The sequence below is a fragment of the Sturnus vulgaris genome, chromosome 2 (genome assembly GCF_052056855.1).
Source record: "Sturnus vulgaris isolate bStuVul1 chromosome 2, bStuVul1.hap1, whole genome shotgun sequence".
NCBI lineage: Eukaryota > Metazoa > Chordata > Aves > Passeriformes > Sturnidae > Sturnus > Sturnus vulgaris.
In genome coordinates, this window is record NC_142244.1 from 99,980,405 (window position 1) to 100,008,054 (window position 27,650).

The window sequence follows — 27,650 nt, forward strand, 5'->3', positions numbered from 1 at the left end:
GAAAAGATAGCAAGAAAATGTTGATGCTTTGAGCCCTGTGTTCTCACAGCATTCTAAAAGCTTCAATATCTGAGAGTAAGTAGCAGACAGGACAGGGAATAGAGAAATTATTTCATGCTCTTGCTGATGACCATTTACTTGAGAGTCCAGAACAAACTCAAATGCTGTTTACTCTTACATTTTGGTTTCCTAATATTTAATTTCAATATTAAATCTGAAAGCAATACTGATTCTGGGAGGCATTCCAAGGATTATCTGAGAATATACTCTGAGCAAAGCAAATAACTGGAACAGAGTGTGAAAGTTTTAAGTGCTAAGAGGAGAAACACACAGTAAGATACTGAAAGCAGCAGCATGTAACCAGTCTCAGAGAGAAAGCACTTACCTTTAATGAACAAATAGCAGGGAGAAAAGGCAGGGGCATGCACCAGTCATAACAATTACATTGAGAGTCTCTCTGTCGCTAGTGGTCACAAAGACCAAAGAAGAACAGAGCAAATTTATTGCCAAGCTCATGTAAAGGCTAATCACTAATTCTTGCTGATCGTTTGAAATGTTTTGGATGGTTGATTTTGTCCTATTACCAGACAGAAGCCATCAGCCACTACACAGAAAACAAACACTTCATGGCAGATACAATATTCCTGATCAATTACCAGGCAGCACAAGGACCTGGCTCAGCTGCTCATAATTTCAATTATTCACCAGCAGATGGGACTTCCAACATATTAGTATTTCAGTTAGTCATCATCCTTATGTACTTTATTAGAAAAACCCAATAAAATAACTAAAAACGTACAAGAAAGCTCATAATTTTTTTTCGACAGCTACATTCCGATTCTGACAGTCAGGTCTGAGTGTCTGAGGGAATGGCAAACTGATTCAATAGCTTTTCACTGCTTGAATTTGAGCTGACTTTTGGCATGGCCCATGTTTGGTCTCTTCATCAATTTCTGTTCTGAATGAAATCAGATTCATGCAGTGAGTAGCTATTGAATCAGTTTGTCATTTGCATAGACACCAGTGAAATTAACAAATTAACTGAAGTTCAACACTCAAAAAACCAACAAAACAAAACAAAAACATACCAACAAACAAAAAAAGAAGCACCAAACAAAAAAGGCGTAACAAAAAAACTTCAAATCAACCAACCAAAAAAAGAATCAGCAAGAGACCCATCTTAATCATACAAGCAGTAGCAGAGGCCCCCCACACCCTTGCAGCCTCCCTGCCTGAGCCCCAGCCGAGGATGAGCAAGCACCTCTGCCTTTCGACTTTTCATTTCCTCAGCACCCTCAGCTTTCTCAAGAGCTTGCCAGAGGGAAGAACAATGGTGTAAAATGTTCATAACTACATGTTGCACACGGGACACCAAGCAGGAATCAGTTTATAGTGCTGTCAATCTACTTTGAGAGGTACTGGGAAGTCTACAATGAAAGGCTTTGTTTCTTGACTTTTTATGAGGCACCTAATTGTCATGGCTATTTTTACTCTCAGTTTCTTACAGTTTGATGTTGAATACAATCAAATTCCCAGACTCCATATAAGTTCATGTGCATACAATTCCATACTCCCACTATGCCTAAGTGACTGATCAGTTTCAGATTACTGCCAATTAAAACACAGAAGAAGAAGAGGTCCGGAAGGAGAGCACATTGTAGAACCAAGGTAGGACGCATGTTATTCTATTTTAAATGGCTGTAGATATACTTGAAACAAGGAAAGCTGTGAGGTTTACATTTTAAGAGAAGGAATCAATTATCTTGCTGCTCAAGGAAAAGAAGAATTTAAAAGAACTCATGTGGCACAGCTGAAGACATCATCTTTCACTGCTGCCAGAATTAGATCATAGACAGAGCAAAAAAGAAAACCAACAGGAGAAAGGGACTGCAATGAGGAATAATAAAGCAATTTACCTCCTGGATAACTTTTTATTACTAGTGACCATAAATCAACAGAAAGAAAAAAAATAAAAGTCAGTGCTTGTCTATACAGAAAATGTTCTTATTAACAAAATCTGAATTTTTTATGCAAATTACTTGCAAAATAATTCCAGCATGGAAAACCTCTCTTGTGCACACTCTTGATTTGGTAACACAAGGTCTTTATTTTTTCTCAGTTTGACCTCAAGCCTGAAGCCAATCTGTATTTTTTGGTAAGAATAGATACTCTGCTTCTCTGACTGGACTCCATACTTCCATCCACAGGTTTGTTTCCTATGTAGGGAAATACAAGATGCTTTTTCATTAGTTTCCTGCTGTATTTCTATAACATTACCTAAGAGTCATACAGTTAGGTCTTAACCCCTATTGATTCCTTTTTTCTCTTTTCACCAGAGATATAGTAAAAAATAATAAGAAGCAGGCAGATAATAGCTATGTTATTGAATTTTTAACATAATTTAGTTGGATTTCAGGTTGTTTCTAGAAACTCTAGGAAAATTATAAAGGTTTCAAGAATGCAAAGCATACACTGTCAGAACGTAACAGAAGAGGAGTGAACTGCTTAAAATCCATACACAGCCAATTAATTTATATGGCACACAAATGATTACAGATGTTTCAAAAATGTAACCTTTTCCTTGTTTATGTTTAGAATTCCCACTGACAAAATTCCCAACTCAAATGCCAGCTGCTTTGAAAAGACTCAAATGGTGTGCACAGATATAACATGCATATGCTTGCATTATTTAATGAAGCAATATTGTGCAGCTGAAGTTGTGACAATAGCTAGGCCATCGATGTCTCAGGAGTACTGTGTGAGAATGAGAATGCTTCCCAGCACAGGCTTCATCCAGGAGTGCTGTGTTTTCATTCCCCAGGAAAGTACAGCAACAGCAATCCTGCCTCATCATTCTAATATTTAACAGCTGCAGATTCTAAGTCCTTATCTTTCATTTATCTGTATCTTGTTGTTTTGTGGTGGACTTTTTTTACCTCTCTCAACAGCCACTCTGGAATTGCACACCGTAGATGGATTTAGGCAGAAAGGTCATATGAGCCAACCTCCTGACTAAAGCAAGAATAATCAAACCTTCTAGGACTGTCATGTCAGAGCCATACCTTCCAAAGAGTGGCTGTGTCACAGAAGACTCCCCACTTCTCTGCAAAACACCATCTCAGTGAGGGACACATTTTCTCCATGCCTTGAAAACAACTGCAGGGCTGGATTAAGTGATGCTAATGGGAAGTCCCACATCTAATGTGGACGCGTGGGAGGGCAGATGGAAGAGAAATAAAGCAGAATTCCGTTCTGTTTCATCCTGATCCAGTGAACAGAGAGGAGGAAGGCAGCGGCCACATGAAGGAGCAAGAGGGAGCACAGAAACCAAAAGCCTGTGTGAGGAAACCAGTTCCAGCTCCCCAAATCTGGTGTCATCCAGAGTGCAAATATCCTTCCACACAGCACTCTTGGCCTCCCCTCTTCTCTGCCATGTCTCAGAGCTGCCTTACATGTGATGCTGGTGGTGTGCAGCATGGGTACCCACTCACATACCAAAATCTGGGAGACCATTTTTTTCAGGAGCACAACTCCATGGGGTGAGGACAGAGTGTGCTCCACGGGGAAGCTGCCTGGTGAAGGTAGGACAGCTGTTGGGCAATGCCAACAACAGAGACCCACCAACCACGAGAGCCTCTCCTCCCATCTGCTGTTTTGTCCTCTTGAGTGGCTTTCACCTCTTTTGTACTGCACAAAGAATGGCAATATATGACCTAATAATCCACAACTGTTTATCACAGTCCTTACAAAGACAAAAAATAATTTTTTTCATTTACCACGCTTCTCTTGATGTTGGCCCATTTTTTATTTTCATTTGCAAAACTAAGCACTGTCTGGTGTAATAGAAATGAAACTCATAATACTATTTACAGTGAATAGTTTGAGCTGGAAAAAAACCTCCCACTTCAGCAATAAATTATCTCCAAGAGTAATTTTCTTGCCTCACACTACAACACTGCCTCTTAAATACAACATTTTCTCTTAAATAAGAGAAATCGTTGAAAGAGAATATTTCTGCAAGATCAATTCCTCCAGCTTTGAGAAATAGAAGTCTCAGCTTCCCAGTGACATTTGACATTTCATGAATGTTTCAGTATTTTACTGATCATAAGTGATCTATTTTTTTATACAAAAGCTGTATTAAGCAGGCACCACCTTTTGAATATCCCACTTAACCATCAATAAAAGGTCCTTAAAATTTTCCTTTTGTGCAGTGTACATTTGATCATGGTAGTTTCCCAAATGCTGAATTCCTAAAATGAAGTCAGGTTTGTCTCTCCCTCATCACCCAGGCAATCTGAACTATAAATGATTTTCATTATCAGCTGTCAAGTCTTCATACAGAAGAAAAGTCATAAAAAATAGAACCACAAGAGAAGACACTTTAAAAGCCCCTGTGAATGAGAAAGACCATGATTTATTTTTGATAACAGGATGATTTTGACTCTAATATGCAGTTGCCTTCAGCCCCTATGGTCGTCTCAAGGGTGCTATTTGGATTCTCAATTAAGCTAGTTTAACAAAGAAAGGCAGAGAAATATCTTTGCAATAACAAAAAGAAAATGATGATCCAAGCCAACATTAGGTCTAGTCAGCCTTTTAAAATAGTAATATTTTCAGACCTGTCAAAGTAAGTGTTTTATTATAAATAGAACTTATATTGAGATATTATTAAAAAAAAAAGGCAAAAAAAAAAAAGCCCACAGAGCACTCTTAAATATCATTTCATTATTTTCTTCAGATCATTTCTATTAGATGTACCATTTCTAATATACTTAAACTGTGTAGGCTGTGAAAATCCTGAGATAATCTCAGTAGCTCAAGCAAGCAGACCCTGCCCACTGTCCCTTCCCCAGGCAACAATTTACTTCCAGTTAAGCTCACATGGCACTCCAGCAAGGAATCCCAAACAGCATAACACCAGTGTGATGGAAAACAAGGATGTTTGAGCACCACGTATCACCTGGCTGGTTATGTCCTTTTTTGACCCACAGTCTTAGAGGAAACGTCCTCTCCTTCTAGCAGAGAAGGTTGTGAAAATCACCCTTTCTAAAAACACTTGTCTTGAACTTATGTGTGTTTGGAGAAAGTATCAGATGTGAGCATGGGACTTCCCCTTGGGAATCTACCAGCAAAACAAATCCTGAAGGCACCCATTGATCAAGGGAATGAATTCAGTGTGTGCCCTGCATTCTTGGATAATGACAATGTCATGACATTTTGCTTACTAGAGAAATAATTAACTCTCTCTTCCCTAAGTGACTGCGCCATAAACAGCATAATCTAAATTATTTCAGGGAAGACTTTCAGTATTTTTTCTTTATATGTGATAAGATTGCAAAACTTAGCCCATGCTTCTTTTTATCTGTAGAAATGTGCAACTGAGTCACTTCTAATTTGTTAGCAATGCCAGTGCTATACATAAATCCATTTCTTTCACCGCTTTTTATATTTCCTAATTTTGTTTTCTGCTGTGAATAGGAGTTCCTGTTCCATGTGAAGGCTTATAGGAAGGACATTCAGAGTGATAATGAGGCCAGCAAACCTGTATTAAATTAACTTGAGAAAGCCATGATGTTGTTGTAGGAAGTCTGGGTTTTCAGTTAAATGTGAAAAATTAAAAGTTAAATTAAGAAAATAACTACTACCTTACAGATGAAGTCTAGCATCAGAATCTCACAGATTTCAGAGAAACATCATAGGTAAAGAATACAGAATGTCTTCTGTTGTTGTTGCTGTTGTTATTAGGGAACAACTCATAAAAAAATCTGGTTTTTATTTTTTTGCATGGTTATTTCAACAAATTTAATTTAAGGCAGACTAGACAAGGAATGTCAGACCAGGCTCCAAACATTAAAGTGTGAAAAAATATATTTTTCAAGATCAGTTTAATTTGACCAACTGGCATTGCACCCAGACCCATACGGGAAATACAATTTTATCACCAAGAGCTTCAGAAGAGTAGACCAATTCTCTTGCTGACCTACCTTTCAACCTAAGTAAACCAATAATATGAGTGATTATGGTTTCATATACCTGTAAAAATAACAAGCATCACACTTAGGTAAAATAAAAATAGAGAAGTTATTCTGAAGCTTTACCATCATAGGCTTTTAGTGCAGAAAGTAACCAGCATTTCCAGACTTTTGAGGAGTCACTGCCACTCCTCCACCCCTAAAGTTTTTGGTACCACACGGGGTTCCCACACATGCATGACATCTGACAATCACAACAGGTAGCAAAACGGCACAGCCCTACTTCAGTTCAGTCAAAATTATTTAAAAAAAAAATCCCTCTTACAAATGAAAAAAATCCCATAAAAATTGTAATCCTCATGTGGTCTAAAAGCTAGCACAGTTATTGTTTTATAGATGATTCTACTGGCTAGAAGTTTCTCATTTCAAGTAGATTTATAAAATTCAAATCATATTTGCATACACCTTACTAACCTAAAGACTGAAGTTATTAAATAAGATCTTGAAAAATTGCTTGTAGTTGAGTCTTAAGCTTTGGAAAATCAGTTGAAATTAAACAGTAATAAATCTGTATTTTTATAGGGTTTTTTACTTTCAACCTATAGTTTACCAAGTCTGCTTAAATTCTTTTCCAAAGTTGTACAAAAGCTGAGCTGTTAACAGTTTATTGTTGTGTAAACTGTATTATTAAAGTATGCATTTGTGTTTTTTCTTCATCTAGGAAGTCTGTTTTAAAGATTTCAACTTTTTTTATTTGTATGTTGATTTATGTGTATCGGTCATAAAAATAAATTATACAATTCCTATAAATAACCTGAATACTATTTTAAGGATCACAAGTATACTCTGTCACCCAAAAGGTGGGATTGGGAAGTTGTGTTTGAGATCACTAGCTTCCACACATAATAGGCAGCAGTTCTGGTTACAAAAAAAATTACAGTACATTAGAACAGTAAAAGAAAGGTGAGGAAAGTGCCTTTATGAGCTTTCCCATGTTATAGATTCAAACCTGAGAAAATTACAGCCTCAGGTGTACAGAGGGCCACCATTTTAGGGACAAAATTATGACCCTGTGAAGTGTGCCCAGCTAGCAGGAAAAGTCATTACTCACTTCTGAAAACTGAAGTATTTGGCTCAAAGTCACCCTGAGAGTCAATAATGCAGCCAGAGAGCAATCTATGTTTCCCTCACCCCACTCCAGCCTGCAGAGTAATATTATCTTCCCAGTTAAATACAATATTGAACCCCAGTCCCATTTGTTGTTCTTTTTCCTGACTAAGGTTGTTTTTACTGTTCCTTACAACAACCATTGTAGATGCAGCCAAGAGCAGTGGTACTTCCAAAGACCTGTGTAGTAAAATACTCACCAGGTGTGCTACTGCTGTTCATTGCTTTGCTAGGCTTGAAAAATCCAGAATGGGTAAATTCCAAGGTTTGCTTAGCATTTTGTTGGGACAGAGTGCCTACAATTATATGAGTCAATTAAACGAGCCTGAGTTTGCTCTCTGGCACTGAGGCAAACAGGCATGGAATATCTCACATTCACATTGCTAAATTCTCACACTCTCTGGAACAGGGTGGCCACAGGCACAATCTCTTGCAGGGATTATCCCTGGCTCATCCTAGTCCTTATTCCCTGGGAATATGGAAGGCAGTGTTAGTTTGTCAGGTCAAAATCAAAATCATGTTCAGGTCCTTCCCCATTAGCAGAGACCTGCCCTGGCCTCCTGCAGCCCCCTTCTTCAGGGGTGAACTTCTGTCCAAGCTAAAGAAATCATTTTTCCCAGTCTCAATTTTCTAACAACACCAATGGATCAAATAGCAGCTGCAGCAATGTAATAACTTGATTCCTGCTCAGTCACTAAGAAATCAGGTTTTTATCCACACTTCTTTCACAGTTTTGAGAGAAACAACCAGCTCTATAATTTTTAGTGCTTCCAAATTTAAGGAAAGATAAGAGTTGTTCTGCAACATGGCCATTAATAATGAAAAAAAAATTTGTCAAAATGTTTAGTTTCTCAAATCACAGGGACCCAAATTAAATCCCCCATAGAAAGGTAAAAATCCTTTGATTTCAGAGTGGGAAAAAATATACAAATCAGTTTTGATCACTGGCACCTTCCATGTATTTTCTATTGCTCTGTATTTCCAGTATTGCTATTCAAAAAGAGGGGGGGGGGGGGGAGGAGAAAAAATGCAGAGAGAGCAAGACCGTTTTCCTCAGCCTGATAAGAACAAAGAACTCACATCCACATGGAGAGGCTGCTTTTTATAACAAACACACCTCCTAAAAGTTAATTACTTTCCATTTAACACAGGGGGAGTGACTAGAGGCACTGCTGAAACACACAGTGCCATCTAACGGGGGAACCACCTGGTGTAACCTGAGCATCCAAACAGGCAAAAACGAAAAGTCTACACTTGATCCGTGTCAAGGCACAAGCACACCAGGAATTTTTCAACCGATAGATGATTCCTAACAAAAATAGATGATTTCTGTCATCTCTAAGTTTAGGATTTTTAAATAATCAGGCTGCATATATGGGTAACTGCAGCAAAACCCAGTGGCTGAGGATGCGTTCTCTTCTTCTGGGGTGTTCTATAGCAGGGTACCAAAGGAAAGCACCAACACAACCTGGTGACATACTCCAAAGGGAAAGCCACCTACAGAAAGGTGGGGGAGAAAAAATTAAGCTTCAGTGCTGCTCTTCTCTCCCCCAAAATCAGCCCTCCCACGAGGCAGCAGTAGCACCCAGCACCCTGCCATAGGTTGCCTCTGCTCAGGGCTCTTGCAAGCCCCACCACGGACTCCACCTCTACATCAGGAAAGAAGAGGTTTCTTCTATAAACACAAGTTGTGCCAAGGAAATGGTAATGAAAAGTCCTTATATGGATTTTCAAACACAAACCATGTCATAGGGAGGGGATTTGTAGGGGCATTACAATTAAACAGTTATTTTTAACTGCTGCTGGTTAAAAGAGAAAGAGAGAGAAAGAGAGAGGTTAAAAAAAAAAAATAAAAAAGAAAGAATGGCTGAATTTTTAATATGTCACACAAATTACAATGGTTCTTCTATTCTAAAATCCTCAAGCCTTAGAAAAATATCTTAGGAAGGCAATAAAAATTTAAGTTCAATAAAAAGATTGCTGAACATTTGTATAACAGACACTAAAAAAGCATAAAAAAATAAAATTTTCTCAGTGGAAGATTCATTAAAAATACCCCTATTTAGAATGATACCAGGCGGCTAATTTTGAGAGAATTTTAATTCTTAATTCCCTAATTATTTTAGTGTTTGAAAATTTAAAGTATATCTCCATAGGGTAAAATAATTTGGCATTTTAAAAGTGAATAATATCATCACGGTATTAGCAGAATATTTTCTAAATTCTTATGGCCAGATATATAATGATATCATCAGATACAACTAATTTGTAACTCACACCTGGGCTGCCACATCTTTATAAAAATTATAAGGAAGCCCTTTGTTTCAAAGAGAATCTTAGATTCCAGCAATAGTATTTATATGCTGCATTTTATTTAAGGCTGATTAAATCCGTATTTACTTTCAAACCAAACTCAAAGCACTACAATTATATATTTTGTATACATACATATACAAAATATTGTTTCTGTGTGGTGTCACTTCTCTTGTTTATAAAACACTGAAAGTACAAACCTAGATGTTACACCCCTCTTTCTCTTTTCCTTTACATATATGAGGGAACTAGAATTTAGCAGAAAGAATTTTAAGTAGTTTTAATGTAAAAGAAATAATTATTTATTTTGTAAAAATATAACAGATAAGGATCACAGAATCATTTGGTTGGCTAAAAAATATTCTATAGATTTTATAAATATTTGAGGCCTAAAAATGGCAAGGCGGTTTGAGATAAACTAGAACCAAATGTATAAATGCATTCAGTGTAACTATGAATTTAACAGCAAACTATATTATGCTTGACTGAAATAGAACTCAGTCTTTTGTACATTAATAAAGGCATATGTTCAACCACGGTAAAGAACTGTATGTTCCCATGTGTCTTTATGCATGCCTGATTGTGTTAGAGATAAGATGATGTTTAAGTAATTTAACTAGTCCATGAGGCTTCAACTCCTGTCTACCCTAAAACTCATCCTCACATCCTCCTTCCCACTTGGTGAGCACAGGGATTCTCTGGTAATGTGATTGCCCCTACAAGGGATTTATTTTCTCTGGTATTTATATTTCTGGTACATGGGATGAATCCACTGGGAACATTTGCTTCATTGATGGTATCACCAGTTATTTTTATATATATATAGATTTTTTTTTTAATCATTCCCAGTATTAGAAAGTTCTTCCCTGGTAATCAGGGCTAGACAGTGTTTTCTTGGGATTTTCCAGGGAGATTGTCAATGGAGGAATGAGAAAAAAACCCACAACAATGTCAAGTTTCTTGGCATTGGTAGGCTGACCCTGGCTTAACTTCACTTGTGAATTCTCTCTCTTCTCCCCTCCTGGGGCACAGAGAGATGGGGAACGGGTGTTGCAATCAGTTCATCAGATGTCTCTGACACTCCTTCTCCTCAGGGGGAGGACCCCTCACACTCTTTGCCAGCATGGGTCCTTTCCACTGGCTGAAGTTCTTTACAAACTGCCCCAGTGTGGGTCCCTTCCATGAGGTGCAGTCCTCCAGGAATTTGCTCCAGTATGGGTTCCCACAGGGTTACAGCCTGCTTTGGGCACCCCCCTCTCCTGGTGTGGGGCTCCCCAGGCTGCAGGCAGATTGTGCTGCAGCAGGGATCTCCATGGGCTGCAGGGCACAGCTGCCTCAGCATGCTCTGCACCACGTGCTGCAGCTGAACCTCTGTTCTGGCACTTGAGGCACCTTTTCCCCTCCTTCTTCACTGACCTTGGTGTCTCGGGGTCTATTTCTATCACAGACTCTCACTCCTCTCTGGCTGCAAATGCTTCTGTGCAGTAACAGCCTTACCTTTCTTAATAAATTAGCGTAGAGGTGCTGCCACCAGCACTGATGGACTCAGCCAGCAGCAGGTCCATCTTTGAGGAAGCTGGACATGGAGAATCTTCTAGCAGCTTCTCACAGAAGCTATCCACCATCACAGCTTTTCCTCACAAATGCCACAGCCTCCTTTTCTCACCTCCGTCCTCCCATAGGCAAGGATGTCATCTTCTAGTCACTCTGGGCAGATTGGCTGGCTTTACCAGCCACAGTTTTCACAAGATATGAGATGTATGGAATAGGATGCACCACACAATACTTCCACCAGACCTCTCCCTGGTACAGCCTTGCCATCATGCAGAGCTGTACAGGACAAGGAAGAGGTGCTGGAAGGCAGTCCTGCCTCAGCATTACTGTGCACCACAGTGCCCTGGCATACCTGTGCCCCATGCTACCTGAAATGTACCCCCAGCCCTCTGCTGTGTTCCACCCCAGGTGTGCAGAGCCCTCCCCGGTATCAGTCATGGAGCACAGGCACTCTCTGTGTGCCATTGCAGCTCAAAGCTCACTGCTGGTGGGGCTCCTTCACCTCTGCTAGCACCTCTGCTAATTTTAACAGGGATATACATTCACCAAGGGATGGTTGGCTTGGATGAATGATCAGTGGTCAAGTGTTCCTGCTTACTGATTTAACAATTGAGCTGGCCAGAAGATCAAGTGGCTTTCCCTAAGTGATTCAGTAAGAATCGACCACGTTTCTTATTAACACCCAAAGTATTTCCTACTACCACCTTTAGACCTGAATAACAAAGCTGCCTTTCCAGAAAACAAAGAAGCTGAGAAACCTATTGTAAAGTACATTAAATTTCAATGAGTGAACAAACTGTAGAGAGTGTGAAAGTGCAGAATATTGACAGATAAATCTTGAAAAACTAAAGGACAAGAGGTGTTAAAAAACAAACAAAAAGATAAAATTCATACTGTTACCTATTTTAGGAAGGGACATAAAAGACTTTTTCAAGATTAGAGATGAAAAAGCTACATTGATCCACATTTATCCTCGATTACTACTGGGAGATGAGGGTTAAGCTTCTTGTTTCATCTGCAGAATTCTTTTATGAAAAGTCAATTAAATTTTCCTTTGGTTGAAACATTGTACCTTTTTGTAAAATCTCTGTCCCTTGCTTTTCTATTTCTCAGATTCTTCTCTGTAAAGTCAAGATAATGAATGTTTCCTTTTCTCTTACCCTTTATCTGAAATGGCTTTCAAGTTCTTAGGAAGCACATCATACAAAGTGACTAACAGGAGAAAGTTCTATTCTCAGCAATTCCTCTAGACACTACTAGGGAGTTCAGAATATGAACGGTTGCATAACTCTACCGTAATAAACCAGAGGTTAACAAGACCATAAGCCTCCATCCATAAGTTCAAACGTTCTTTCAATATTACTGCAGTGATAAATAAAACATCCCCAGCATTACTGTTCCCATCATTTAGGCCTTTCCTCTTGATGTTTGCAGTGTGTTTATCAAACTAAAAACAGTTCATAAAGGAGTCCCAGGCTCCAACTATCAAGTCAATACTCTTCCCCATAAAAACAACATCAAAAAGCCAAACTGTTTTAAATACACAAGACTATAAAGTTCTCTTTTCATTTGTTATCTCTCCTGCACCTGCTCTAAATACTTCTTAGGTTAATTGATGGTCTCTAAACAATCAGTGTTTATATTCACTTTGGAGCTGCTTCAGAAGGAAGATAATAGTTACTGTTTGTTTTCCTTCTGTATCCTGGGTGTCACTCAGAGCCACATTGAATGGAAACTTGATTTCCACTGCAGACACTGGCAGGAGAGTCCTGCACCCACCACAGACATTTGTTGTCTGACTGGTTAACAATTCACATATTAACCATGTTACTTTACCTACCTTTTATGTTCAAGCATTTTTCTTGCATTCCAGTAAACCCAACCACCTTCAGGCAACAGCAACACACAGCCTAGTAAACCTTGGCCTGGGGTCAACCATTCCTACACCAGCCCTCTGGGACTACCACCCAGGGAAGTGACCTATTTGTCCCTGGGGTTTCACTCCCCTGAATTCACCTACAGGATGGACCATAGGGCTGGTCTGCACCTCATAGTCCTAGGGGCAAATAACCCAGGAGAACTGTATTTAGTGGGACCTGAACTCTGCTTCCCCACTCCTGGCATCTGGAGAATCAGAGAATCTCATCCTCCAAGGCCCAGGCTCCCAGAGTGGGTCACAAGGAACAGGAGACATTACCCCAGGCTTTGAACATATTTTCTAGACTTCGACCCTGAATCTGCAGAGCACTAAACAGGATAAGAAAAATTAATGTTGTGTAGCTGAATGACACACCACAAAGAGGAAAAGAAAATGGAGAGGTTTTGTCTGGTGTTTTGATAAGGAGAATTTCCATATCAGTTTCATCATTCATTCTTCAGTGGCAATCAAGTTCAAAAAAGAATGAAAAAACAAAGAAAAAAGGTGAAATTTTTAGCTCCTTTGTGAAAAAAAAAACCTCTGAAGAATGTTAATACTGCAAAATATAAAATGTTACTTTTATTAATCAGTGCCTCATCTGGCCATATGGACTCTTGTTACCCCAGTGGTCAAATTCAGCTGACAACCCACTGAGTAAATACCACATAGGAAGCTGCAGAGCAGTTGCACGTTGGAAGATTTCCATCAGCCCAGGAGAGCTGCTAAGAAGACAGGTTCCAACAGGCTCAGTGCTTGAACTTCTGTGCACCCAAAAAGATGATGGGGACATTTTATCCCGTGAGCTGAGGGTCACATCTTGGCCTGTACCATCAATGCAGGAATGATCTCCAAGAACTGGGACAGGCAAGGCTGTCTTGGCACAGCCCAGCTGCAGCTCTCTTGAACTCAGTTATGCTTCTGGGACACCTCCTTATGGCCAGACATCACTGCTCAAGGGATGCTGATGGTCATTCACAGCACATTTCTATACATGCATCATTTGGTAATTCCAGTCTGTATTTGAAAACAAACACCTGTCTTTGGCAAACAAGAAATTAAGACCTACAATATTTAAATTCCCAAAGAAGTGTGATTCACAGGAAAATTGTGATTTCCAGTGTCAGGTTGTGGTTAAGGTAACGTTTTTATCGCTGCAGAGTTACAGTTTCTCAGTTACAAGTTTCTCAACAACACATTTTCCAGCATTATCACAGAAAATGCAGTGACACCTAGGTAGTATGCCTCATTTAACACCAGCATGCTCTCTTAAGAAGCACTTCCCACAGACCAAGAATGATGGGTGTGCAGAATTCTCTGCAAGAATTCCCTTGATTATCTCTCAACTCTACTCTTCCCAAACAGGAAGGTAAATGACAGGTAGTGTCATTTCACTCACAAAATGAGTTTTCAGAAGCATAAAAATGAAGGTACAGATATTGCCAAAAGCATGCCTACCTAAGAAGTGCTTTTTAACGAATGCAAAAAGAGACCAAAAAGCTTCTTTCTCAGAACTGTGCTGTTAATATTTCTCTTGTGAACTGAGTGAAAACATGAGAAAATAGTGATTTCAGCTGTGAGGTTTTTGTGGTTTAGATAAACATTCTTGCTGTTAGGGAATTGATGTCTGACAAATTCTACTCCTTGATTTATCACATTTCACACAAAAATTCACCTAATTGCATATTGTTATTTTTGCATTTACAGTACTATCATTGTAGCCCACCATGATTACTGCACCTGTGAAACTCAATGCCTGGGGGAAAACTACTGTAATAGCGTCTTCTTTCTATTAATGGAGTAATTCAATACATTTACCTTCCTGAGAACTGTCATTTTATACAACCAAAGCTACATATTTCCTGCTGAAACACTGCAAGAAACATTCTTACATTGTGCCTGCTTAATATGCTGGGTAATTCATGGGGGAAAGAAAAGTATTTAAAAAATAAAGGAATATTCATTTTTCTTTCAGGCAGAAAATTCTTTTTTCTAGCTATTATGTTTTTATTTTAAATATCTAAATAAAACCCCTCTTTCTTTAGTTTGGGGGGTACTTTAATAAAAATTAGCAATCAAATGAATCAAGTTTATTAATAAGAATTTCCAGATTGATTCAGTTACAATTTATTTTATGATAGTCATCCTCACAGCCTATTTATAGCACTTCCTGTTACAATTATTATACAGAACTTGTAAAAGACCAAAGAAGCATGGAAATTTCATTTGTTTCCCTCATTAAACAAAGATTCAAATTCTGTATTTTATTGTGCATGCACAGCTTCTCTTTCTACTCAGTGGAACTGAGGGCCAAGTCACACCCCTATTTATTCTAAGATCTTATTCAAATATAATTCAAAGCATATCTTTCCTCTACAACTCTACAAACAATGAAAAGAATTGTCAACTTTGGTTTTCAGGCTTTAAAACAGATAATTGACTTGACAGTGCTTAGAAAGTGTGCTCAAAAATGACTAATGTTACAACTTCAAAGAACACGCTTTAAGACTCTCCTTGTTGTCTTTCTTACAATCACACTGAAAAAAGGCTAAAATCAAAGATGACTACCTAGGAATAAATATTCTTCATGAATCTGCTTAGCTAGATTTTATCCATTAAAACTGCTACAATTTAACTGAGAAAAATGATGCCATTTAATTAATATAGACATTACCAAAATCTATCTACTTTTTATTTTTAAAACCCCCAAGCAGATAACAATGCAAAGGGTGAAAGGAAAAATTTGAAAATATATGGAAGGTAACCTGCTTGTGAGGCAGATTTGGACTTAAAGGAATCCAAAGTTAGTTCCATAAATGTAGAAGTCTCATTTTCACTATAATTTTTTTGCACATTTAGAGGCTTATTAGCCTCTAAAATTGTTTTTGCTGGAGAGAGTTATCAAAGTATTTATGAACAAAAAAGGACTGCTAAAAGACTTCTTAGTTGGGCTCCACTTCAGCTGTTGTTTTCCTTCTTCCACTGCAGCACACACAAATCTGTATATTCACATCTGCACACATTTATTTTTTTAAGAGTGCATATCAGAATATTTGGATGCATCAAGATAAGGATGATGATGCCAGAATCTTCTGGGGACAAGTAGCTCAATCCTGCCAAGTATGGCTGTTGTGGATTTACACCAGTGAGCAGGTAAGCACCACACAGTCACTCACTCACCACCCTCACTGGGATGGGGGAAGAAGAAAGGAAAAAAAACCAAAACAAACAAACAAAAAACCCCAAGAAAACTCAAAATATTAAATAAAATTTTAAAAAAATTGAATAAATGGGAGAAAAGGGAGAGGGAGACAGGAGAAAACAAGCAATGCCAAAGCAATCACTCACCACTTCCTGTGGGTACATTGATTCCTAGACAGTACCTGAGGTAAAGTTGGCTAATTCCCTATATCACCTTATTTTCCCTTTTATTGCAAGGCATATATGCACTTTATATTGCATGGGATATCTCTTTGATTGGTTCAGGTAATCTGCCTGGTTGTGAATCCTCACTGGAGTGTCAGAGGGAGAAACAGAGGAGACCTTGATGCTGTACAAACACTGTTCAGCACCAGCTGGAGTATTAAGAGTGTTATCAGTTTTATTTCCGTCAAAATTCTGAAATTTTGACTGAATTGACACAGATCTGGTATGAAAAGAAAAATCTATTATATTTTAGCCAGGGCCAGGGCAAAGGTATAATTACTTTCATCAAAGCTGGGTCGTATTCAGAAGAAAAAGAACAAAAAGGAATGTCTCCTAAGGCATAACAAATGCTGACCAGCAGCTGGGCCATTATGTTTCTTAGGATTTTGACAGTAGACTGTACCTTTTTCTATTAATTTAGAGGGACCAAAACTCCTAACCAGTTCTGAAAATATTCACTTTGATTTCATCATTCCCAGACTTTTAAAGACAACCTGAGTTTATGTATTTTTCCAGAGCAATAGTACATATCACTCAAAGAAGGCTTACTCCGAGTACTCCAAGACTACCGTACTTATCTGTGAGAAACTTCAAAAAGCATATGCCTGCACATTTGCAATATAATTTTGTGATGCTGCAACTGCCACAGCCCATTCACTGATCTAATAGGCAGGACACTTGTAGAACGAACAGTACCAAAGACTCCAACCTTTCCCCAGACAACCTCAGGACAAAAGCCATCATGTGCTCACACAATTTACTTGAGGCAAGTTTGGAATTTTTAAAATGGCATAAGTTTGAATATGACACACTTTGTAGACATAGTTACTTCTATTCAACATCACTGGCACATGGAGGATGTTCACTTAGTCTCTGCTAGAATCCCTAGTATTGCTTTCCAGCAAGGAGAATTAAGTGAGTCAAACTGCTACTTCATGGAGAAGCAGCCTTGCAAAATTTCCCACCTAAAGTCTAAAAGGACATGTTGATGGAAGATAATCTAGTCAGGGGAAAAGCAGTTGTCACTCCTCATTTTCTTCTTCTGTAGAAGACCCTTGCCTATGAGGCATCCCTCTTCTCACCTACAGCTGAGAGAGTCCTGCCTGTTACCTTGGAGAGAATAAAAACAACATATCCAGCCCTCTCTTACCCATCCTACCACCAGCACTTGTACTTTTGTCCTTGTCTGAAGTATCTACTTTCATATCTTACTGCCACAGCTAAGATGAAAAACAAATGCCTAATGGACAGAGCTAAAGGTGATCCTGTCAGGTAAAGGAACAAAGAAGGTCCAGAAGTTCTGGGTTTAAAAATACAGGACAAAAATGTGAAGAACCAGGGAAATAATGCAACTAGTAAATGCTTTCAAGGAGATGGAGTAGTTTTCCCCAGATGGGTACACAGGAGTTGCTACCATAGCACAAGATTTCAGGAGGAGGCTTGGATTGAAGTAATTTGCACATATCAAGTAATAAATTTCTAAATTGCAAATTTGGCAATGACATCACAGATTTAGGAAGTTGGTCTACCACTAAACAGGAAAAAAGCCCTTATGGTACATTTGCCTTTTATAAATCAAAAAAATGATTACTTGCTGAGGTCACAGATGTGTAGATCCGGAAGGATGATGTGCCCTACCCATTTTACTTAGAAGGCCACTAAGTTACAAAGAAATTCTCAGACTGAGACAGGAAAGAAAGCTTACCTTTAAACTTGTACTTTGTTGGCACTCACAATTCCTGTTTCAAAAATACATTCCAAGGCACCAGTGGGGGAGTCTTGACAGACTCTCAGAACAGGCAGCGAGCCAACTTGTAGTTATTTTAAAGAATGCATCAGTTGTCTACAATTTTGCACCCTGGTACAGATCCTATTTGTCTGAAAAGGATCCAGGCCATATAAAAACGTCCTGTTGGACAGAGTCCAGAGTTTTACAGTCTAAAAGCACATAATTTTACAACACTCCACCTCAAATCTTGCATGAAAATGCTTGTTAGCAAATTGTGATAGGTAAAGAGAGGCGAACAACTTTTAACATTGTCAAAACATTTTTGGGTCAATCTCGAGACTGTGGGAAGAGCAATATCAGAACTGTGGGAAGAGCAAAAGGGAAAAGTAGTACCTGTAAAATATTTTGTGTTCTAGTCTTTCTGCATCCTTGCAATGAAACTTTGCTACACTTACAGGGAGGTATTACTCTGATATTTTCAGTTTACAATGTATAGGCTTCTTGCCATCTGATCTAAATTCAGATGAGCAAAATCATCTAGTTGCCAGTGTGGTCTCAAGCCATTCTGCAATATCCTTCACTGATTTTCTGATGTACTGAGAATCAAATACGAGGCTTCAGTTCTAAGTCCTTCTTACATGATTACTTTTGTTGCCATGAACAGACCTACTCACCTACACAGGACTACACTATACAGTCAAGTTATGCAAGCGTGCAAATGTTTGCAAGTTCAGGGTCTTAAACAGGGACCTGTTCTGGTCCACATGACCTAACAGCAAGTAATATTCACACGTCCTTTTTAATTGTTAAACACCGAAACTTTGTGTATGAGAGATGTAATTTCTTTGCACCACTTAATCTTAAAGTACTTTAATGCATTAAAACTGGCTGGTGATATGTGCAGGCACATTGTAGGCACAACACGCCATTACAGTGGGAGTGACATTACTTTTCTCAGCATGACCATACATGCACACAACTGAAAACAGCAGGTAAAGCTGCTACATTCAGAGAACCTCGTTCCTAACAGGCTACAAGCCTTGCTTAGCTAGAGGTCAAGTTTACCAAATAAACAGGCTTTCAGCAAAGAGTGATAAGGTTTCTTAAAAAAGGAAATCACAGCCTGAGCCAAACCAACATCTGCATAAGTGAGGACAAATGCTCAGGGCACCAGACAAGTAGACAGGCTGATGAAGCTGTGGATAAATCAGGATGCCATCTTATTAAAAAAAAAGTACTCAAAAGAGACAATGGTGCCCTGTTACTAATCCAGTCACTTTTGAGTGGTAGATCATAAGAGTAAAGCTGGTAGTTCACATGGTTATGGGCCCCCACATTAAAAGCCATTTGAACTTGTTCCAGGAACATAACAGCATTGTATAAGAAGCTGCCAGTTGTACCAGTCTGACATAAAACAAGGTCCCTTCAAATTCCCTTATAGAGTAGTTGCTGCAGAGCTATTTGCCTTATAGGACCACATTTGCCAGCTCCATCATGTCATGATTTCAACAGACTAGGGGTTTTTTTAAAGTTACTGAAAAGAAAGGAGGCACGGGAAAAATTACTCTTTAGACAAAATCTTTTATATCAACAAAGCTAAAACTAGACAAGTAAGTTTTCCTTTCAGAAATGCCTCCTTATATACCTGGGTAGATCTGAAGCAGAGAAAAACAACAGAAAGGCTCATTCACTTCAGACTCTGATAATATACTTGTAAAAATCACTTGAGATGTGTGTTCTGACTACTGAAAAAAAGAAGCAAGATTATTATACAAAATATAACATTAGAAGCTTTGGGGTACAACTCAAAGAATCCAGGGACTGGGTCACTTATTCAAGACATGACAGACTCATGGGTTAAAATCCTATACTGTCAATAACTTGATATGACTCTGAGAGACTGAATCAGACCAAATTCATTGGAACTTTTGAAACCAGCTTCTCTGGTTCTCCTCCACACCCTCCATTTTAATGTCTGTCCTTACGACTGAAGAGCCTTTTTATAATAGAAATGTTCTCAAAATTAATCAATACTTCCAAGAAAATGTTTTGACCAACTCATGCTTTCAACCAAAAACAGTAGATGAAAAAGTAATAAAACAACACGAACCAGAAATATCTAAATAACCACAGGGGCTTCAACAAATATGGAATATGGCTATTTGCAATATTTCTGTGTAAGTGGCTGAGATGATCTTTATAGGCAAGCTACAAAGCCCACAGTGGGTTCTAATATCACCCTGTGTAATAGAGGCACCACATCTATCACCTTTCTTCTCTTTCTCATGACACAGACCAGTCATGTAATTGGTGGCACATTTGCTATTTCAGAGTTTCTTGTGCTTTGAACAGTGATTCCATTCCTAGTTCAACTGTCACACAATTCTCCTGAATCTCAAATGCATATGTATTTTCAAATTAAACACAACAAAAAAACCCCACCCTATCTGAACATTCTCTAATAATAGAGTTGGAGGAAGTTGGAAGTTCATTTACTCTGAATGCTGTAAATTTGGCACAACCTGGTGCTTCTGCATCCGCACAACTGTCAAAATGCAAGTCAGATCTGAGACATGGAAACTCCACCATGTCATCACATCCATGCCACTGATCCTCTCAGATCTGCTTTCTGAAGAGCCTTCAAACATTTTGCAGACCTCATTTGCCAACAGTTGAGCACACAGTGCTTCACCACTTCCCTTGAAAGACTACTCCATAAATTTTACTCATAAACCAAAGAGGAATTTATAATTGGATACAGATACACCATATATTAATTTCTGTGCGCTGATCAGTGCAGTTTGAATGCTTCTGTAATACTCATTCAGCATCCTCTTTGATACATGCTGGGATTAAATACTATAAATAATTCCTCTTTGGTGCTTTTGATATATTTTCAGACAGTTGTATTCCTTATAACCACCTTTCTTTATAGCAGATAAACAGTGCTTTTGCAGTGGCAAAAGCAACACCATACCATCTATTGTTTCAGTTTATTAGCTTACATCTTAATTCTAGAACAACATATATGGTGAAGAATCTCTCTTGAAACAAAAAGTTGTTTTGTCTTTTTTGTGGAAGGCAGAAGAAAAAATGTCCTTATGTTCTATAAGATGCATGAACAGTGGGGCTCAGCATTGCAGTATTTTTCACCTGAAGAGTCAAAAGGAAAGTGTACTTACCATTGTAATTGTAAATTAGATTGGAATTATACCTATCTTACATTAGGCAGAAAAAAGAAACATGCTATAGAAGAAAAAAAAAAATACAGCCTTAATATTACATCCCCTATTACTTCAGTCTCCTGCACCTGGGATTTCTTCCTTTAAGCATAAAGTTGGAAGTCACTTTGGAGAGAAGCCAGCTGTCTGGAATCCTTTGTCCAAAACCAAGTGTGGGCTTCTAACAAGTTATAACAGAAAAAGGCAAGATCTTTTTACTTTTTAGAGTATCTTAAAAGCTCCTTTCTCCTTGCAATTTCACAGAAACGTAAAAGACAAACAAAATCAGTGCAATTGAGAACAGAAAAAGCATGCTTCATTTACAAATGTTCAACGTAACCTACAGTGGTTACCACTGTAGATAAGAAAAAAGTTCTACCCATCTGAGAGCATGAGAAAACAGTGGCAGGTAGTAAAAAGTGAATATAGGAAACAATAGAAAAACAGCCTTCAGCTCTTACATGCATGTGTTACTGTTGATGAATTTTGATAATACAAAGAGATTTCATTACACACCCACAAGTTTTAAAAACGAGGTCAGTCCCACTTTACATGGACTATTCTATTAATTAATGCATTCAGAGCCTTGAAATCTTGTGGTCTCATGAACACAGGGCTCTGCTCCCCATAGCTCATAAATTAACCCTTTTTCCCATAGGAGTTGAAGACAGACTAATAAAACTGCTTTGAAAACGCTGATCATTCTGAGAAAAGAATCCTCAGCTGCAGCTGATGTATTACCAGAAAGAATACTCCAAGGGAGTTAGACCACAGGATTTTAAGGGCATGGAGAATAGGCCTTGGGAGCATTCTCTCCTAGATGGGAATGTGTAACACTGTCACCTTCCCAGCATTCTGCTCAACAGATACATCCTCATTCACCCTCCACTGAAAAACAAACAGAGGCTTAAACACAAGGCCTAGGAACCAGGGGTAAACAACACTGACTTCTTCAGAGTCGGCACCAAACAATTACAGTGAAAGACTGATTAATTTGGACAAACTTTGTTTTTTAAAAATCCAAGAAAAATACAAGCATCTCAGTACCTAGCTGCTATCTTCATCTCTTCATATTTCAAGAGACCCAAGTTAATGAAAGGGCCAGAAGCCTATGGATGCACCTACCTTTACATTAAGGCTTTTGAAAGCCTGTTTTGATTTAGTCTTAGTTTTCCATCTGTCACATTTGCAGCCTCCATGTGGGCAGAAAAATTCCTTGATTTTTTGGGTCAACATCCTCATAATGTAAAACATAAGAGTGACATTAGTTACCCCCTCCCTTTGGTGACAGCTCTCCCCAGAGGACCACGAAGTTCTGATTTTTGTGACATTGTTCTTCCAGTGACATGGGCACTCTAGGAGGGAATAAGTTTATATTCACACAGATATGTCACCTTGTAGCCATAGCATTGCCTCTTTGGGAGAGGGAAGGTTTCCAGCACACATTTTGCATTCCTTGAGCAAGTTAGTAATAAAAAGATAGATAAAACCTAAAGCCTATAAAACCTATAAGCCCTCTTCTTGGGCTTATAAATCAATGAGCTTTGTCCAGCTCTTGAGAGAATAGAAACTAGCAACCACACTTGGAAGAAAATTGCAAGCAAACAAAACTATGCACTGGCACTAAAGAAAGTTAGTGAAGTTTCTGGATCTCAGAAGAGGGCAGCCCATCACCTCCCGTAATGGGGATGTTGTAGGTCTTGGTCTGGGGTAATGATTACAGCAGGCACAGCAGTCAAGGCTTAACATCACACCTTGAAGCCCAGCAAAACCTGGGTTGCAGCACACATCTTTCTCAATCTAGTGTTAAATTATTTCAGTGGAGGAAAAATGCTGAGACACAGTTTTTTAGAAAGTACAGAATGTTTTGTGTTGAATATTGGTTCCATATTTGCACATTATTTTTCAGATTTTCTTTTTCAGAATGTAAAACCATGAAAAACCGCTGACCCAGTCGTGATCTAGGAGAACCTTGCTCAGAAGAATGTCATCTTTCAAACAAGTTTTATCTTTAGATGCAGTCTGTCCAAACATTTTAAGAAGTATTTTCCTCTAGGCAATATGTCAAAAGGTAGGTTGGAAGAGACATATGGTTATACAGTTGCCTAAAATTATTGAATATTTTAGTAGCCTGGTTCAATTTAATTATTTTTAGATGTAAAACATCTAAACCTCAGAAAGTCGTATAGTGATGTTGCCTATGAATATGAAATAGTATGTTTCTTTCCCGAAAATACAGTAATTAATGGTTGTAGTAATTACTGCCATCACAAACCAAGTATTTTTCCTAACAGTTACACATTGGCTGCCTGAGACAACGTTCCTTTCCTCTGTGCTGAGAATAAGGATTGAATTAAGACAGAAACCACTGTGGAAGACAGTAAATTTCCAGCAGGAATGAGCAGAATGCATTATGGCATCCCTTTTGCAAGATGGAGCCCCCAGTCAACCACACAGTCTTTGCCCAGAGAGATGTGAAATTCACAGTGACTGTCTCGCCACTCTGGATAAATACCAGCCTGAAAAAAGTTCTGAAGAACAGCCCCAGCTATGAAAGGAGGAGTGAAGCATTTTCAGGCTCTGCCACTGAGAGATGTCTCTGAACAGTGTGGTAGAAAGCAGGCTGTCCTGTGAGCAGATATCTCTGCTGTAACACCTTTGCACCTCCTCCAAACCAGAGTGAATTATTCAAAGACAAGTGAACAGATGGACGGATTCAAATGGATGACTGTGATAGTAAAAAGGTTTACTGCTAATAAAAATATTCACCTATATTTTTAAAATCACAATATGAGATAATTTTCCACTTTTAGGAAGGTCAACAGTTCATTCATTTGGCATTTCATGAAATAGACACTAACAATTAATTTAACCATCATTACAGAATTCATTTAGTAAAAAACCTCGTGAATCATGATCTCACAAAGCAGCAAACCTCAGAAATGCTGAGCCATGAGATGGTTATAGAAAGTACCAAGTAGAAGAAATTAATCTCACTTCCATTTCCCTGTTTTTCTATTTTTACATTCTCCTTTTCCTGGATCATTGCCTTTAATCTGAGGCCTCATTGATTGAATGCTATGCCTTGTACTCTCACAGCGAGATTAATGGATGTAGCACTGCAGTGAACAGCATTGATTGACTGATCAATGACTCAGCACTGCCACACACACGGGGGAGACAGACTCATTTGTTGCCCATAGCATATCAATAACACATTTTACACAACAAACCAAATTTGCTCTCCAAGGAGAACCTTGTCATGTAACCATCCAATCTACCTCCTACTTAGATTCAGTGCTGAGGAGAACAGCCTGCTCTCCTCCACTAACATGATTCCCACATTTATTTACAGTAGTTTTGTTCTTGCTTTCTTTACATCGACAGAGATTGTGCTGTTCCAGTTTTCATGGCTACATCACACGATCTACATAGTAAAAGAAAAAGGAGTTTATTTTGTAGCGTAAATGGCAGTGGTTTCACACGTGTAAGTATTCACACTTTTACCATGATTTCATTAGGTTTTATATTCATTCATGTAATCTCTGCATTTATTTTTACTAAATGCTAATGTTAAAACGGGATTCTTGGCAATAACTCTTGATTGGGTAGAAGCTAAATTAAGATAATCATTCAGAGTTTCCAAACTCTGAAACAGTGAGTTTATGGCACTGAAATCAGTAAAGAGGGTATCAGTGGATCCCAGTCTGAGGCTGAACTTGCTCTTCTTTACAGGTAAGGGCCAGCAGTGAGACACCAGTCTCACTGCTGATCTACTAGCACCTGACTGGAGTATGGAACTGGAGGCAAAAAGTAGACATGAAAGGAAAATGCATGCCCAGCTTAAGCACTGCTAAGGTGTTGGAACACAGACATGAGACAGGTTGGGGTCTGAAACTGGAAAATATTTCCATATTTCATGCTGGGGACACAGCCAAAGTCACAGCAAGCCACTACAGTTGTAAGTCTGAAAAGGTCTTTGTAGAGTCATTCCCTGATCACCGTGAGGATCAACTACACTTAGATACTCCACAAAAAATATTTTATTCAGTCTGAAAAACCTCCAAAGACTGACCTGGAAGCTTCTTAGGGTAACCGAACACAGTGCCTAAATACCAGCTGCAGAGTTCTTCCTAGAATCTAATGAAACCCTCCATTACTGCAAATTGCCTTTTGTTCCATCCTCAGAGATGAAGAACAATTAATTGCTGTCACATTTATAACCATGTCTGTGTTATTTATTCTCTTTTCTAGACAGCAATCCACCAAGCTAAGCTCGTGCAAGTAGCACTTTGATAGGAAAACCAATGAGTTGCTAGATGCAGGGGTGGCTGCTGGAACATAGAAGAACTTTGTGCTATGAAGGCAGCAGTGGGCAGCTGCCAAAGCTCAGCTCCTCCTTGGACCTCTGGGTGAAGGCAGATGAGCAGAATACTAGTTCATAAGATGCTTGTACAGGACACATTGGGAATCCAGATTTTCAATAAAGCACACTCAGTTCCTGCAATCTATGTCACATTTCCTTAGTACAATTTTTAGTTTGCTTTCCATTAGTCTTTCTCCAATTTGTTTGCGTATTTCTTACAGTATCACGTATAAAACTGGGTGAACAATTCAGGATGGTGTTTATCACAACACAACAGGGCAAAATGGTTGTCTCTCATCCTCTTGTTCATAATACCTTCAGTAATGACTCCCAGAATGGCTTTCACATTTCAGCATTTTTCCTCATCAGCGACTTGCATTCATTTTCTAATTTGCGGTAGTCCGCAGATACTCCTGCTGACTGAATTATTCCCCATTTTCTATAAATAAATTATATTTTCTTCTATGACTATAGAAACTCATGCTTCTTCTGATTCCATTATATCTTGATTTCAGACCAGCTTGCCAGCTAGTGAAATAACTTTCAATTTTAGTTCTACCTCCCTCAGCCTGGGTGTTGTACTGGAAACTTGGCAGATGATACTGACTCCACCAATTAAACTTTTTGGTTTTGCAAGCCCTTTCTAGAGAGCTTTTTGTTTTAATTTTTATTATATTATAGCAATTCTGCATACCAACTTTAAAATATCTGAGGGGGAATAAAGGCCTTTCAGCTGATAGTTCTACTCAACTGTAATCTTCCATTTTCTCCTTGTGTTTTGTTGCTTTAGTTGTCAAGTGGCAGAGAAAATGTCCAAATTAGACTCCTCATGGTACAGAAACATATGAATTAAACCTTCAAGGCACATAAGCTTAACCCCCAAAATTAAAATGCAAGCTAACAACTGTAAGTCATTTCACTCACTTTCATTAATCCAATCCAACGTAATCTTGTTGTGCATCCCAGCAATGCAGAATGATACATGCTAGAACCAACATGGCAGGTCTCTGAAACATCAGTGTGCCTATGAGGTATTGCTGAAAATCTGCTGAGGTCAACAGCTAAACTTATTTCTAAATCCAGGTAACTTTTCATCAAAGAGAGCACTCTAGAGCATATGTGGTGATATCAAAATGCTATTTTTTTTTCTTACAAGTGTTCCATTCGTGCCAGAATTGTGGTGAGATTCTAGAATGAAGGACATAGAGCTTTAATCATTTTGTTTTCTATCAGGTGCATTTCTCTATTCTCATTATATTTATCTGACATATGGATGCATACAATCTTTCCTTTTGTATTGATATTTATGTGACTTCCTCCAAACCATTAAAAACCCACTAAAATATGAAATACTTGCAAGTCTAGACGTGAACTTGTCACTTTTTTCTTCTGTGTATATCGTGTATATCATTCATTAGGACATGCAATTTATTGACTCAACTTAAGGCTTATATATTAAGCCAATCATACTCATTGAGTCCAGTGATTCACATCGTGTAAAAACTGAACATCTTAAGCAACACATGTGCAATAAAAGCAAACAGATGTTTGTAGTCTAAGCTTGCATTAACGGTGGTGGCATGGCAACATATCAAAGGCAAAATGCAACATGGCCAGAATTTCCCACTGGAGTGTTAAGCACAGCTACATAACTTTGAACCCACAACCAATAGGATATCCCAAACCACCCTGCACTTAAGGTAAGAATTCATAACTAACTGCTAATGCCTAAACTTCCCAGCTAAAATTGGATGGAATTTCCCATGAAGGAGACAACTAAGATATGAACAGTATAGTAAAACAACTACTCATTTTACAGAATTAACACAGCAGGAACATTCATGTTGTTTCATACATAGTGAAATTAAATTTGTCAAAAAAAATCCACCTCAGGAGGCCGGATCTGAGGTTTTACATGGAATTTTCCAGGCTAGGCAGCTACAAAACAGAAATATCAGAAACAGCAGGATCACATGCACCACTG

The 27,650-nt window shown here is 38.5% G+C and overlaps 1 long non-coding RNA gene across 4 annotated transcripts; it reads left to right on the plus strand.

Annotated features, from left to right (window-relative positions):
* Positions 1 to 1,547: 1,547 nt before the first annotated feature.
* On the plus strand, positions 1,548 to 27,028 carry LOC148224925 (uncharacterized). Of its 4 annotated transcripts, XR_015801762.1 has the most exons (5): positions 1,583 to 1,668; positions 2,120 to 2,207; positions 15,961 to 16,077; positions 23,224 to 23,371; positions 23,595 to 27,028. It is a non-coding gene; the product is annotated as an uncharacterized LOC148224925 (long non-coding RNA). The 4 variants fall into 4 exon arrangements; XR_015801760.1 differs by lacking the exon at positions 2,120 to 2,207 and having other exon boundaries at positions 1,548 to 1,668; positions 23,210 to 23,371; XR_015801759.1 differs by lacking the exon at positions 2,120 to 2,207 and having other exon boundaries at positions 1,548 to 1,668.
* Positions 27,029 to 27,650: the final 622 nt, after the last annotated feature.